Genomic DNA, 13052 nt, shown 5'->3' on the forward strand with positions numbered 1-13052 from the left:
TACAACAAAAAAAGGGAAAAGGAAAAAAAATAAAGACCCAGTGGGGATTCGAACCCAGTGTTCCATCCCATGAGATGTTTTAGCGAACTTTTTATGGGAAAATTTATGAAGCAACAACTTGATGAAATGAATGTTTTGGTTTGTTTAAAAAAAAGAAAAAAGGGAAGGGGTTTCGAATTGACAGGGTTCTAGGCGGTTTTAACCGAAGTACCCGCCGACAGGGGGTAAAGCTGCTTTAGTCTCATTGAAGTAAGATAAATTTTTAAACCACCAGACGGCTCACCCGACATTGCAAAACGAAAATTTGTAATAAAAAGTTGGGGCAAATTTTTAGATATTATCTTTTTGTTCGGATCATTTGGATGACTTGTTAGAAGTGAAATATTTTACGTTTTCGGCCCCCACTTGCATAGAAACCAAAAGGATACACCAAAATGCTCGCACAAATTTACCGGGGGGTGAATAAACACTTGAAGAAAATAAAAAGATAATTTATTTTCTGTGTAGGTTTATTAAACACTTTTTGAATAGTTTCCCGGCGAATAGTCAAAATCATTTTCCCCTCGGTCTTTTGGGGACCTGGGCAATTTTTTGAATTGCCCAAAAACCGTTCAATAAGTGTAAATGTTAGAATGGTCAAGCCGAAAAATATATGCATTATGATTTGTGCAGGACTTCCCCTAACACATTGTGTAAGAAAAAAAAGTAGTAACGATGTTTTACATTAATATGTTCGAAACGGGTTTTTTTACTTTTACAGACGTTCACATTACAAAGAAAAAAAGGAAAGGGAAACAAATAAAAAACCCAGTGCGGGATTCGAACCAGTTTTTTTTCCTTTCCAATGCAGTATGTGTTTGGGAAATTTTTTATCGTGAAATTAGAAGCAAAAACTTGATGATAAGAATGTATGGTTTGATTAAAAAAAAAAGGATGATGCGAATTGCACAGGGTTTTCCCGGGGGTTTTAACCGAAAACCTCCCACGACAGAGATCAAGTGCTTTAGTTCAGTTGAAGAAGAAAAGTTTATCCACCACGCTCCCGGCCCCCCCCCGAATTGCCAACGAATAATTTTATTAAATATGATTGGTCTAATTTGATATTTGTTTTGTTGGTTACTTTGGTACATCCGTTGAAGATGAAAAGTTCTTTTACGGCCCCCACTTGCATAGAAAACCGAAAGGATACACCTATGTCAGAATAAATTACGGGGGGTGAAGTAAACCTTGAAGAAAATAATAAGAAATTTTTTTTGTGTAGGTTATTAAAACTATTGAATAGTTTGCCGGCGAATGTAAAAAATATATTCCCCTGGTTTTTCGGCCCCGGGGCAATAGTTTGACTATTGACCGAAACCCGCAAAAAGTTTAATGTTAGAAGGGGTCAACCCTGAAAAATATACTTATCGATTTTGTGCAGCGACTTCCCCAACACATAGTTAAGAAACAAACGTAGTAACGATTTTTTACATTTAATTTTGTTCGAAGACGGGTTTTTTTTATTTTACGACTTTCACATTACAACAAAAAAAAGGAAAGGAAAACAAATAAAGCCCATTGCGGGATGAACCATGTTCCTCCACAGCGTATTGTTTAGCGAAGTTTTACTTTGAAATTATGAAGAAAAACAATTGCGTAATGAATGTTTTTGGGTTTGATTAAAAAAGAAAAAGGATGAGTGTGAATTAGAAGGGGTTCTCCGGCGGTTAAAACCGAAGTACCCCCGCACGACAGAGTCAAGCGCTTTAGTTCGTTAAAGTAAGATCAATTTTATCCACCACGCTCGGCTCACCCCACTTTGCACAACGAAAAATTTTTATAAAATATGTTGTTTTAATTTTAGTTTTATCGTTCTTTTCGGTCATTTTGGGACATCCGTTGAAGATAAAATATTTTATTTTACGGCCCCCATTGCATAGAAACCGAAAGGATAACCCCCTCGCTCAGCACTAAATTACGTGGGGGTAAAATGAACACTTGAAAAAAAAAAAGATAATTTATTTCGATGTAGGTTATTAAAAACTTTTTGAATGCTTCCCGGCGAAAGTAAAATATTTTCCCCTGGGCTTTCGGACCTCGGCAATAGTTTGATTTTGACCGAAAAGCCGTTCAATAAGTGTATAATGTTAGAATGGTCAAGCCTGAAAAATATATGCATTATCGAGTTTGTGCAGCGACTTCGCCTAACACACTATGTGTAAGAAACAAACGTAGTAACGATGTTTTACATTTAATATGTTCGAAGACAGTGTTTTTACTTTACAGACGTTCACTATTACAACAGAAAAAAGGAAGGAAACAAATAAAGACCCATGTGCGGGATTCGAACCAGTGTTCCATCCACATGCAGTAGGGTTTTTACGAACGTTTTATCGTGAAATTAAAAGCAACAACTTGCATGAAATGAATGTTTTGGGTTTGATAAAAAAGAAAAGGGATAGTGTAAAAATTGCACAGTGGTTCTCCGGGGATTAACCGAAAATTACCTCCGCCAAGAGACAACTGCTTTAGTCTCGTTGAAGTAAGATCAATTTTACCCACCCCCAACGGCTCACCCCGACATTGCAAACGAATAATTTGTATAAAATAGTTTGTGTCAAATTTTTAAAATTTTATCGTTTCTTTTGGGGATCACTTTGGATGACATCCTGTTGAAATAAAATAGTTATTTTTAGGGCCCCCCATTGCAAAAAACCCCGAAAGGAACCCAAAGCTCAGCACTAAATTAGCTGGGGGTAATGAACACTTGAAGAAAATAATAAGAAATTTTTTTCTGAGTCAGGTTATTAAACACTTATTGAATAGCTTGCCGGCGAATAGTCAAAATCATATTCCCTCGGTCTTTCGGACCTCGGGCAATAGTTCTGACTATTGACCGAAAAGCCGTTCAATAAGTGTATAATGTTAGAATGGTCAAGCCTGAAAAATATATGCATTATCGAGTTTGTGCAGCGACTTCGCCTAACACCTAGTTAAGAAAAAAAACGTAGAAAACGATGTTTTTTACATTTAAAATGTTCGAAGACATGTTTTTACTTTACAGACTTTCCTATTACAACAAAAAAAGGAAGGAAACAAATAAGACCCATGTGCGGGTTTCGAACCAGGGTTCCACCACACAGTATGTGTTAGCGAAGTTTATGTGAAATTTGAAGAAACAACTTGCATGTAATGAAGTTTTGGGTTTTGATTAAAAAAAGTAAAAGGATGAGTGTCGAATTAGCAAGTGGTTCTCCCGGGGGTTTAAACCCGAAGTACCCCCGCACGAAGAGATCAAGCGCTTTTCTCAGTTGAAAAAAATAAAGTTTATCACCCGCTACGCTCCCCCCGACTTGCACAAAAATAATTTTGTATATAAATATGATTTTTTCTAATTTTAGATATTACGTTTCTGTTGGATAATTTGGATGACATCCTGTATGAAGATGAAATATTTTTTAATTATAAAAGAAAAAATATGTCAGTAAAACCTTTTGAATAACCTTTGGAAAATAAAAATAAATTTTATTGAAAACCAAAATAGCTTCCCGGCGATAGTCAAAAAAAATTTTCCCCTCGGTTTTCGGACTGGGGCAATATTTCTGACTATTGACCGAAAAGGTTCAATAAGTGTATAAGTTAAATGGTCAACCTGAAAATATGCTTATCGAGTTTGTGCAACTTCCCCAAACAACATGTGTAAGAAAAAAAACGTGTAACGTTTTTTAATTTAATATGTTCGAAAACAGGTTTTTATTTACAGACTTCACTATTAAAAACAGAAAAAAGGAAGGAAACAAAAAAAAGACCCATGTGGGGGGATTCAAAAACCAGTTTTCCCATCCACATGCAGTTTGTTTAGCAACGTTTAATCGTGAAATTATGAAGCAACAATTGCATGAAAAGAATGTATTGGTTGTTTAAAAAAAAAGAAAAAAGGGATGAGTGTCGAATTACAAGTGGTTCTACGGCGGATTAACCCGAAACCCGCACGCCGAACAAGTGTTTTATCTCATTTTAAAGTAAGATCAAGTTACACACGCTACGGCCACCCCGACATTGCACAACGAATAATTTTATATAAATATGTTTGTGTTAATTTTGATTTTATCGTTTCTGTTGGGTTCACTTTGGATGAACCCCTGTATAAGATGAAAAGTTAGTTTTAGGGCCCCCCATTTGCATAGAAAACCGAAGGATACCCTACTGTCAGCACAAATTTACGGGGGGTGAAGTAAAACACTTGAAAAAAAATAATAAGATAATTTTTTTCTGATGTCAGGTTATAACACTTATTAAATACTTGCCGGCGAATAGTAAAAATCATTTTCCCCTGGTCTTTCGGCCCTCGGGAATGTTCTGCTTTTGACCAAAAAACCCGTTCAATAAGTGTAAAATTTAGAATGGTAACCCTGAAAAAATTTGCATTATCGAGTTTGTGCGCGACTTCGCTAACACCTATGTGAAAGGGGAAAAACAAAGTAAAAACGTGTTTTAATTTAAATATGTTCAAAAGACAGTGTTTTTCTTTAAGACGTACTATTACAACAGAAAAAAAGGAAGGAAAACAAAAAAAAGACCATGTGGGGATTCAAACCAGGTTCCACCCACATGCGTTGTTTTTTGCGAACGTTTTTATCGTGAAATTATGAAGCAACAACGGCATGATAATGAATGTATTGGTTTGTTTAAAAAAAAGTAAAAGGATGAGTGTAAATTTGCCAGGGGTTTCTACGGCGGATTCCCGAAGTACCCCGCCGACAGAGACCGTGTTTGTTCAGTGAAGTAAGATCAAGTTTATCCCACGCTCGGCCCCCGACATTGCAAAAAGAATAATTTGTATAAAAATTGATTGTGTCTAATTTTGATATTATCGTTTCTTTTTCGGATCACTTTGGATGAATCCTGTATGAAGATAAAAATAGTTCGTTTTACGGCCCCCATTTGTAGAAACCGAAAGGACTCAAATCTTTTAAATAGAGACTTCGACCGATTCTGTACAAAAAAAAGAGGTCTTTTACGGTATCTCTGTTAATCATAAAGGAAGTTCGGGGTTAATGCTGGTGCTTTGGCTGAAATTTCCGTTTTCATTACTGTAGTTTTAAAGAACATTTGCGGACATAGTTTGATTTAAAAACACTCTTTATATCAGTCAAACCCCATGGGGGAGCTAGGAATTTTTTGAAATAAGGCGCGAAGTGATTGGGAAAGTCAAGGGGCATGCCCCCTCGCAAATTTGTTGGAAATTTACACCTCACCCAATCGCTGCTTGACATAAGCTGGAGTTGGCACAATGCATTTAAAAATCTTTTGTAAAGAAATTTTTATATTTTTTGTAAAAAAAATGTTTAGGGACCTCCCCTTTATTTTTAATAACGCGTTAGGGGATAACTTAATTGAAAAAATAAAAGGTCGGTTAGGTGACCCCCCCTTTTTTTTGCTAAAAGGGGGTAAGAGGGTAGGAGAAGTAACTCGAATGGAAAAAAAAAAGGTCGGTTAGGGTGACCTCCCCCTTTTTTTTGCAAATGGCGTCAAAGGGGGTAGGGGAAGTAACTCTTAAAGAAAAAAAAATTTGGTAGGGTGACCTCCATTAATTTTGCAAAAAGGCGTCACGTAGGGAGGGGAAGTAACTCTGAAAAGGAAAAAAAAAGGTCGGTTGGGTGCCCTCCCAATTTTCAAATGGGGTCAAGGTGGGTAGGGGAAGTAATTTTTAATGTAAAAAAAAGGTCGGGTTAGAGTGCCCCCCCTTTATTTTTCAAAGGCGTCACGTAAGTGGGGGAAATTTAAAATCTTAATTAAAAAAGCAGTCGGGTTTGAGTAAACCCCCCCTTAATTTTGAAAAAGGCGTTTAAAGGTGGGGAAGGGAATAAATCTGAATGGAAAAAAACAGTCGGTGGGTGACCTCCCCTTAATTTTGCAAATGGCGTCAAGGTGTGTAGATGAAGTAACTCTGAATGGAAAAAAAAAACATGTCGGTTAGGGTGACCTCCCCATAATTTTGCAAATGGCGTCAAGGTGGGTAGGGGAAGTAACTCTTAATGAAAAAAGCAGGTCGGTTAGGGTGACCTCCCCTTAATTTTGCAAATTGCGTCACGTCAGGTAGGGGAAGTAACTCTGAATGGAAAAAAACATGTCGGTTAGGTGACTCCCTTAATTTTGCAAATTTCGTCAAGGTTGTAGGGGAAGTAAATTGAATGGAAAAAAAAAATGTCGGTTAGGGTGACCTCCCTTAATTTTGCAAAAAGGCAAAGGTGGGGGGGGGGAAGTAAAACTTTAATAAAAAAAAGCAGGTCGGTTGGGTGACCTCCCCTTAAAATTTTTCAAATGGCCCTCCCGGGTAGGGGAAGTAACTCTAATAAAAAAAACAGGGGGTTGGGTGACCTCCCTTAATTTTGCAAATGGCGTCAAAGGGGGGTAGGGGGAAGTAACTCTTAAAAGAAAAACAGGTCGGTTAGGGTGACCCCCTTAAATTTTTCAAATGGCTCAAAGGGGGTGGGGAATACTTAATAAAAAAAAAGTCGGTTAGGGGGACCCCCCCTTAAATTTTTCAAATGGCTGAAAGGGGGGAGGGGAAGTAATCTTTAATGGGAAAAACAGGTCGGTTGGGTGACCTCCCCCATTTTCAAATTTGGGTAAGTGTTTGGGAAGTAACTCTAATGGGAAAAAAACAGTCGGTTAGGGGACCTCCCCTTTAAATTTTTCAAATGGGTCAGGTGGGTAGGGGGAAATAACTCTAAGAAAAAAACAGGGGGTTAGGGTGGCCTTCCCTTAATTTTTCAAATGGCGTCAAGGGGGTAGGGGGAAATAAATTAATGGGAAAAAAAAAAAGTCGGTTGGGTGACCTCCCCTTAATTTTGCAAATGGGTCAGGGGGGTAGGGGAAGTAACCCTTAATGAAAAAAACAGGGCGGTTGGGTGACCCCCCCCTTAATTGCAAATGGGGTAAGGGGGTGGGGAATAACCTTTAATTAAAAAAAGCGGTTGTTAGGTGCCTCCCCTTTTTTTCAAATGGGGTTAAAGGGGGTAGGGGGTAACTCTTAAAGGGGGGAAAAACAGGGGGGTTAGGTGACCCCCTTTATTTTGCAAAATGGCGTAGTGGTAGGGGAAGTAAACTTTAATTAAAAAAAAGGGCGGTTTGTGACCTCCCTTATTTTGCAAATGGCGCAGTGGTAGGGGAAGTAATCTGAATGGAAAAAACATGCGGTTGGGGGACCTCCCCTTAATTTTGCAAAAGGCGTAAGGTGGGTGGGGAAGAACTCTTAATGAAAAAAGCAGGTCGGTTAGGGTGCCTCCCCCTTTTTTCAAATGGCGCAAGGGGGGTAGGGGAAGTAACTCTGAATGAAAAAAAAAATGTCGGTAGGGTGCCCCCCTTAATTTGCAAATGGCTCAAGGTGGGGAGGGGTAACTCTTTAAAGAAAAAAAAAGGTCGGTTAGGGTGACCTCCCCTTTTTTTTGCAAAAGGGTCAGGGTAGGGGGAAGTAACTTTAAAAAAAAAACAGGTGGGTTTGGGGGACCCCCCTTATTTTGCAAAGCGTCAAGGTGGGAAGGGGAAGTAATCTTAAAGAAAAAAAAAAGGGCGGTTAGAGTGACCCCCCTTTTTTTTTGCAAAAAGGCGTCCGTCAAGTAGGGGGAAGTAACTTTAATTAAAAAAAAGGTCGGTTAGAGTAAATCCCCTTATTTTGCAAAAGGGGTCAAGGTGGGAAGGGAAGAACTCTGAATGGAAAAAAAAACAGGTCGGGGAGGGTGACCTCCCCCTTTAAATTTTCCAAAGGGGGTCAAGGTGGGTAGAGAAGGAACTTAATGGAAAAAACAGTCGGTTAGGGGACCTCCCTTAATTTTGAAATGGCGTCAAGGTGGGGGGGGGGGGGGAAATAATCAATGAAAAAAAAAAGGGCGGTTAGGGTTTACTCCCCTTAATTTTTTCAAATGCGAATGGTGGGGAATTTAAATCTAATGGAAAAAACGTCGGTTGGGTGACCTCCCCTTAAATTTTGCAAATGGGCCTCAAGGGTTAGGGAAGTAATCTGATGGAAAAAAAAAAAAGCGGTTGGGGACCTCCCTTAAATTTTTCAAATGGCGTAAAGGGGGGTGGGGAAAGAAATCTTAAAGAAAAAAAGGTCGGTTAGGGTGCCTCCCCTTATTTTAAAAAAGGCGCACGTCAGGGGAGGGGGAAATACTCAAAAAAAAAAACAGCGGTTTGGGTAACTCCCTTAATTTTGCAAGGCTCAAAGGGGTGAGGGGGAAATAACTTAAGGAAAAAAAAAAGTCGGTTTTGGGTGACCTCCCTTAATTTTTCAAATGGCGGGAAAAAGGGGGGTAGGGGAAGAAATCTTAATGAAAAAAGCGGGCGGTTAGGGTGACCCCCCTTATTTTCAATGGCGGGCACTCAGGTAGGGAAGAAAACTTATGGAGAAAAAAAAAAGTCGGTAGGGTGCCCCCCTTTTTTGCAAAAAGGCGTCAAGGTGGGTAGGGGAAATAATCAATGAAAAAAAAAAGGTTTGGTTAGGGGACCCCCCTTAATTTTTCAAATGGCGTCAAGGGGGTGGGGGAAGTAACTTTAATGGAAAAAAACAGTCGGTTTTTGGGTGACCCCCCAATTTTCAAAGGCTTTCAAAGGGGGATGGGGGAAAAAATCTTAATAAAAAAGAGGGTTAGGGTGACCTCCCCTACATTGCAAATGGCTTTAAGGCCTAGGGAATAAAATTTATTAAAAAAACAGGTTTTTTGAGGGGCCTCCCCAATTTTGCAAATGGCCCTTTTTAGGGGTTTTGGGAAGTAATTTTTTAATGGGGGAAAAAAAGGTCGGTTTTTAGAGTGACCCCCCCTTTTATTTTGCAAAATGGCTCACGTAGGTAGGAAAAGTAATGTTATTAAAAAAAGGTCGGTTATAGTTTTTCCCCTTAATTTCAAATGGCGTCAAGGTGGGTAGGGGAATAACTTAAAGGGAAAAAACAATTCGGTTAGGGGGACCCCCTTAAAATTTTTAAATGGCGTCAAGGTTAGGGGGAAAAATCTTAATGAAAAAAGCATCGGTTAGGGTGACCTCCCCCTTTTTTTTTGCAAATGGCGTCAAGGAGGAGGGGGGGAAAAAAATTTAATGGAAAAAAAAAACCCGCGGTTAGGGGTTTTACTCCCTATTTTTGCCCCAAAGGCCAAGGGGAGGGGAATTTCTTAAGAAAAAAGGGTCGGTTACTGACTCCCCTTTTTTTCAAAACCCCCAAAGGTGCGAATGGCGTCAAGGCGGGTAGGGGAAGTAACTCTTAATTAGAACAAGAGGGCCAAGATGGCCCTAGGTCGCTCACCTGAGAAACACACCATAACACAACATTTTAAACAGAGTAAACATTTTTGACCTAGTGATTTCATGGAAAAAAATATTTATTTAGTATTTTCTTTGATTTGACCTAGAGACCTAGTTTTTGAACCAAGATGACCCATAATCAAACTTGACTTAGATTTCATCAAGGCTATCATTCTGACCAAATCTCATGAAGATCAATTGAAAAATACAGCCTCTATCGCATACACAAGGTTTTTCTTTGATTTGACCTAGTGACCTAGTTTTTGACCCAAGATGACCCATTTTCAAATTCAGCCTAGACTTCATTCAGGTTACCATTTTGACTTAATTTCAGGAAGATCAATTGAAAAATACAGCCTCTATCGCATATTCAAGCTTTTCCTTTGATTTGACCTAGTGACCTAGTTTTTGACCCCAGATGACCCATATTCGAACTTGATCTAAATTTCATCAAGGCAATCATTCTGACCAAAATTCATGAAGATTAATTGAAAAGTACAGCCTCTATCGCATACACAAGGTTTTTCTTTGATTTGACCTAGTGACCTAGTTTTTGACCCAAGATGACCCATTTTCAAACTCGGCCTAGATTTCATCAAGGTAATCATTCTGGCCAAAATTCATGAAGATTAATTGAAAAATACAGCCTCTATCGCATACACAAGGTTTTTCTTTGATTTGACCTAGTGACCTACTTTTTGATCCAAGATAACCCATATTTGAACTTGGCCTAGATTTCATCAAGGTAATCATTCTGACCAAAATTCATGAAGATTAATTGAAAAATACAGCCTCTATCGCATACACAAGGTTTTCCTTTGATTTGACCTAGTGACTTAGTTTTTGACCCCAGATGACCCATACTTGAACCTGGCCTAGATTTCATCAAGGTAATCATTCTGACCAAAATTCATGAAGATTAATTGAAAAATACAGCCTCTATTGCATACACAAGGTTTTTCTTTGATTTGACCTAATGACCTAGTTTTTGACTCCAGATGACCCATTTTCGAACCCGGCCTAGATTTCATCAAGGTAATCATTCTGACCAAATTTCATGAAGATTAACTGAAAAAAAAACAGTCTCTATTGCATACACAAGGTTTTTCTTTGATTTGACCTAGTGACCTAGTTTTTGACCCCAGATGACCCATTTTTGAAGTCGGCCTAGTTTTCATCAAGGTAATCATTCTGACCAATTTTCATGAAGATCAGTTGAAAAATACAGCCTCTATTGCATACACAAGCTAAATGTTGACAGACGACAGACAGACGACAGACGACAGACGACAGACAGACGCCGGACATTGAGCGATCACAAAATCTCACCTGAGCATTGCTCAGGTGAGCTAAAAAGCAGGTCAGTTAGAGTGACCTCCCCTTAATTTGGCAAATGGCGTCAAGGTGGGTAGGGGAAGTAACTCTTAATGGAGAAAACAGGTCGGTTACAGTGACCTCCCCTTAATTTTGCAAATGGCGTCAAGTCGGGTAGGGGACGTAACTGAATGAAAAAAGAAACAGGTTGGTTAGAGACCTCCCCTTAATTTTGCAAACGGCGTCACGTCAGCTAGGGGAAGTAACTCTCTATGAAAAAAGAAGAGGTCGGTTAGAGTGACCTCCCCTTACCTTTGCAAATGGCGTCAAGACGGGTAGGGGAAGTAACTCTGGAATAAAAAAAAAGAGGTTGGTTAGTGTGACCTCCCCTTACCTTTGCAAATGGCGTCAAGGCGGGTAGGGGAAGTAACTCTGAATAAAAGAAAGAGGTTGGTTAGGGTGTCCTCCCCTTAATTTTGCAAATGGCGTCAAGATGGGTAGGGTAAGAAACTCTGAATGGAATAAAAACAGGTTGATAAGGGTGACCTCTCCTTAATTTTGCAAATGTCGTCAAGGCGGGTAGGGGAAGTAACTCTTAATGGAAAATAAAACCAAGGTCGGTTAGTGGCTTCACCTTAATTTTGCAAATAGCGTCAATATGGGTAGGGGAAGCAAGTCTTAATGGAAAAAACAAGTCTGTTAGATTGACCTCCACTTACTTGTGCAAATGGCGTCAAGGTGGGTAGGGGTAGTAATCTTTAATGGAAAAAGAACTGGTTGGTTAGTGACCTCCCCTTAATTTAGCAAATGGCGTCAAGGCGGGTAGGTGAAGTAATCTTTAATGGAAAAACACAGGTCGGTTAGTGACCTCACCTTAATTTTGCAAATAGCGTCATAGGGGTTAGGGAAGTAACCTTTAATGGAAAAAAGGTCGGTGACCTCCCCTTAATTTTGCAAATGGCGACAGAGTGGTAGGGGAAGTAATTTCTAATGGAAAAACAGGTTTTGCAAATAAAGGGGATAGGGAAAGAAACTTTGCATGGAAAAGAGGTGTTAGGGTAACCTCCCATTTAGGAATGGCGTCTATTGGGTTAGGGAAGTAATTTTCGATGAAAAGTGTAAGTCAGTTAACCCCCCCTTTTATGGGAATAGATGTAACAGTAACTCCCCCATGATTTTGCAAATGCAGTACAACAAATTACCTACAAATTACTAGGGTGTAAATAAAGAAGCTGTGGATAGAAATGCAAATGGTGTCAAAGGGGTAGGGCACGTACATATAAATGGAGGTATTTGCAGATGGCGCCTATACGGGAAGTGAAAGTAACTGGATGACAGCGGACGAGTCGGGGTAACCTGACAGTACGAGGTAACAATTGTAACCCGCATTTTACAAATAGCGTCAATGAAAGAAGGGTAACTATTGATGACAAAGCGCTAGTTGTTAAGGATGCTCTTCTCTATACATGTATTTTGCAAATGACAAGTAAGTATGACCAATTGAACACACCTGCATTTTGCAAATGGTATGAAGGAAATAAACCTATTAAAGGAAAGGAACATCAATAATCAATGCAACTGTATGTCCTATTTTATTTAAACAAAATAAACAACACAACTGTATGGTATTTTATTCATTTCTCAAGCTGCAATAAATAGCACACGTAGTCACAAATGACACTTTAAAGTATAATCATAATGAAAATATTCAATCTGAAGAATATTTTTTTAAATTTAATACATGTACAATAAAATCATTGCTTTGAACCATGCTTTCGCTAAAAACGTAAAACTCCGTCAGAAAAAAATGTAATCGAAGGAATATATATAAAGTTTTGACTGTCATTAAGAAACAACCAGCAAGCAGAACTAAAACTGTCACAGGAGTGACGAATACCCCCACAATACGGTCTTGTCACAGAAGAATGGCAATCATAAGAAAGACATGGCCAAAAGAAGGTACAATTTAAATCGAACTTGACCTGTATTTTATGATGTTACACCTGTTTTCCAAAAACATTTATATATGTCAAGAATTGTCACTAAAGTGTTTGATTTGACCCCAATGGTGGATGAAAATTGCACAATAGCCTGAGTCTGTGTTAAAAAATATCAAATTATAAGAGAGGTACAGATAAAGTGTATGAAAACACTATATAAGTATAATTCTAACCAAAAAAGGGGACATAATTCAGGAAATATTGGTGCAAGAGTTATGCACCTTGTGTCATATGATGTGGGTGATGATGTGGAACAAATACTTAAAGTTTGAATCAAATGCATTTCGCAATAACTGAGATATAGTGAAAATGCATCAAAATCGTATTTTATGATGTTACACCTGTGTACCAAAAACATTTAAATATGTCAGGAACTGTCACTGTAGTGTTTAATGACTCCAATGGTGGATAAATGTTGCACAGTAGCTTGAGTCTGTGATAAAAAATATCAAATTATAA

The sequence above is a fragment of the Mercenaria mercenaria genome, chromosome 6 (genome assembly GCF_021730395.1).
Source record: "Mercenaria mercenaria strain notata chromosome 6, MADL_Memer_1, whole genome shotgun sequence".
NCBI lineage: Eukaryota > Metazoa > Mollusca > Bivalvia > Venerida > Veneridae > Mercenaria > Mercenaria mercenaria.